This window comes from Myotis brandtii, unplaced genomic scaffold (assembly GCF_000412655.1).
Source record: "Myotis brandtii unplaced genomic scaffold, ASM41265v1 scaffold1006, whole genome shotgun sequence".
In the NCBI taxonomy this organism is placed as follows: Eukaryota; Metazoa; Chordata; class Mammalia; order Chiroptera; family Vespertilionidae; genus Myotis; species Myotis brandtii.
The window spans coordinates 1,240,566-1,244,513 of record NW_005353349.1 but is presented as its reverse complement, the minus strand read 5'-3'; positions in this window follow the sequence as shown (position 1 = coordinate 1,244,513).

The window sequence follows — 3,948 nt, the reverse complement described above, 5'->3', positions numbered from 1 at the left end:
GGTTCGGGGGGGGGGGGCATTTGTTTGCTTCTGATTTGGTTCTTTAGACTCTCCTGTAAATTATTTTACAATTCACATTCACTACTTTTACCGTTAAGAAAAATTACAAAATTAAAACTAAAATAGTTCTTGGTTAGAAGCATGTTTATTGCTGAGTGGCTAGGTAAGGACTACAGTCTAAAAAAAGTTTTAAAGAAATTTTAATAAGAATATTGAAATTCTGGAGTAAATTGATAGCACTATAATGGCTTTTATAACGATTATCACCTTGTTTATATATAACTATGCATACAGATGCTATGCTCCATTCCTTTTCTGCGTAATCTTTTCATTTTCATTATATCCTTTCTAATAGGATCTATTCATGGCCCCACATTAGACAGGTTTTTTTCCATAGTCCTCTGGACTGCAATTCAATGACACCATCACCCAATAGAACACTGGTCTGGAGAAAGCACCTGAAATGAGTTGAGTCTGCCAGGTTTCTTCTCTGCTAATTGAGACTCCAATCTGTGTCTGATGGACTGAACAGAGAAGCCATGTAGAGCCAGAGCTGTATGTGCCAAAGTGGAGGAAGGGTGTGCAGAGATGGGGAGAATGGATGAAAGGCTTGGAGAGAAGCCGAGATGAGGAACAGCAGCAGGAACCTGAGCCTGTGTTCCAGTTCTTGACTCCAGGCTGTAAATCCTGCCTCATGAAGTAATCTACATCCCCCCAATCAGTTCCCATTTTGGATTTAACTATTTTAAGGAAGTTCTGTTTTGAATGCACTCAAAAGATCCCAGGTTAAGCCAATACATAACGATCACTAAGGAATCTATGTTTGATTTCCATATGACTTAAATCTGGCTTCAAATTCTAGAGAAAGATGGAACTTGAGAGTTTATAGAACTTTTTATACTTACAGGCAAGTCTCCTCCATAAAAGACTTAGCATAGCAACAGTACTCATTTTTATTCATACTCTTTGTGCTCATCTATAGCAAATAGGGTATTTCTCCTATATAGCTCTTCATATTTTAGTTTACATTCTCTTTGTTCTTTATATCAATTCTTCAAAAAAATAAATATAATTATAGCATTCCCCTTAAGCCATCTCTTTCTTAGGCTAACATTGATTTATTAGTCAATACTATTAGAAATATATCCTAAGAATCCCAAAACACCAATGAGAAAGAATATATGCACCCTTATATTCATAGTAGCACAATTTACAATAACTAAGATCTGGAAACATACAAAGTGTCCATCAGTAAATGAGTGGATTAAAAAAACTGTGGTACATCAATAGATTAGTGGATAAAAAAGCTGTGACACATTTACACAATGGAATACTATGCAGGAATAACAAAGAAGGAACTCTTACCCTTTGAAACAGTATGGAAGGACCTGGAGAACATCATTCTAAGCAAATTAAGTCAGTCAGAGAAAGATAAGTATCATATGAGCTCACTTATATGTGGAGTCTAATGAACAAAATAGATTCAAAGACATGGAGGCATGGAACAGACTGATGAATCTCAAAGGGGAAGAGGGGGGCAGGAAAGGGAAAGAGGGGTGCAGGAAAGGGAAAGAGGGGGGGCAAGAAAGGGAAAGAGGGGGGACAGGAAGAGATTAACCAAAGAACTGATATGTATATATGTATAACCCATGGACACAGACAATAGTGCTCTGAAGGGCTGGGGAAGGGACGGGAGCAGGGTGGCGATGGTCAATGTGGGGAAAACGGAGGACATCTTTAATATCTGTAATACTTTCAACAATAAAGATAAATTTTTAAAAAGTTTAAAAAAGAAATAGAGAGACAAAAGATTGGGAGGGAGAAGCTGCATAAAGCAGTAGCTGGTGAGAGAATAGAAAACAATAGTTTTGTGTTTTTTTTAAATCTTTACCTGAGAACATTTTCATTGAATATATATATATATACTGAGTGGCCAGATTATTATGACCACCCCATCAGTACAATGAAGTGAATTAGTTATGCAAATAATAATAATAATAAAACCTTGAGAGTATTTGCTTAGGAAGTTTTCAATATTCAGTATTTTTGGAAGTGTCAATGAAGTACTGATGGGGTGGTCATAATAATCTGGCCACTCAGTATATATATATATATTCAATGAAAATGTTCTCAGGTAAAGATTTAAAAAAAACACAAAACTATTGTTTTCTATTCTCTCACCAGCTACTGCTTTATGCAGCTTCTCCCTCCCAATCTTTTGTCTCTCTATTTCTTTTTTAAACTTTTTAAAAATTTATCTTTATTGTTGAAAGTATTACAGATATTAAAGATGTCCTCCGTTTTCCCCACATTGACCATCGCCACCCTGCTCCCGTCCCTTCCCCAGCCCTTCAGAGCACTATTGTCTGTGTCCATGGGTTATACATATATACATATCAGTTCTTTGGTTAATCTCTTCCTGTCCCCCCTCTTTCCCTTTCTTGCCCCCCCTCTTTCCCTTTCCTGCACCCCTCTTTCCCTTTCCTGCCCCCCTCTTCCCCTTTGAGATTCATCAGTCTGTTCCATGCCTCCATGTCTTTGAATCTATTTTGTTCATTAGACTCCACATATAAGTGAGCTCATATGATACTTATCTTTCTCTGACTGACTTAATTTGCTTAGAATGATGTTCTCCAGGTCCTTCCATACTGTTTCAAAGGGTAAGAGTTCCTTCTTTGTTATTCCTGCATAGTATTCCATTGTGTAAATGTGTCACAGCTTTTTTATCCACTAATCTATTGATGTACCACAGTTTTTTTAATCCACTCATTTACTGATGGACACTTTGTATGTTTCCAGATCTTAGTTATTGTAAATTGTGCTACTATGAATATAAGGGTGCATATATTCTTTCTCATTGGTGTTTTGGGATTCTTAGGATATATTTCTAATAGTATTGACTAATAAATCAATGTTAGCCTAAGAAAGAGATGGCTTAAGGGGAATGCTATAATTATATTTATTTTTTTGAAGAATTGATATAAAGAACAAAGAGAATGTAAACTAAAATATGAAGAGCTATATAGGAGAAATACCCTCTTTTTCTGTGCAGAAGCTTTTTATTTTGATGTAGTCCCATTTGTTTATTTTCTCCTTAATTTCCATTGTCCTAGGAGCTGTATCGGTAAAGATATTGCTATGATATATGCCTGATATTTTGCTGCCTGTGGTTTCCTCTAAGATTTTTATGGTTTCCCATCTTACATTTAACTCCTTTATTCATTTTGAGTTTATTTTTGTGTATGTTATAAGTTGGTGGTCTAATTTAAATTTTTTGCATGTCTCTGCCCAATTTTTCCAACACCATTTATTGAAGAGACTATCTTGACTCCATTGTATGCTCTTGTCTTTTTTTCTCAGATATTAATTGAGCATACTTACTTGAGTCAATTTCTGGTTTCTCTGTTCTGTTCCATTGGTCTGTATCTCTGTTCTTATGCCAATACCATGCAGTTTTGAGGACAGTAGCTTAAGACTCCATCAGAAAACTATTATACTTAATAAATGAATTCGGCATACAGCAGGATGCAAAATTAACACTCAAAAATCTATGAATTTTTTATACACCAATAATGAACTCACAGAAAGAGAAATTTAAAAAATCCCATTTATCATTGCAACAAAAAAATTAAGAAATCTAGGAATAAACTTAACTAAGGAGGTAAAAGAACTGTACTCAGAAAACTATAGGACACTGAAAAAAGAGATAGAGGAAGACATAAACAAATGGAAGAATATACCCTGTTCATGGATTGGTAGAATCAACATCATTAAAATGTTGATTCAATGCAATCCCCATGAAAATATCAATGGCATATTTCACAGACCTAGAAAAAACTTTCCAAAAATTCATAGGGAATAAAAAAATACCCTGAATAGCTGCAGAACCTGGGAAAGAAGAACAAAGTAGGAGGGATCTCAATACCAGATATCAAGCTATATTACAAA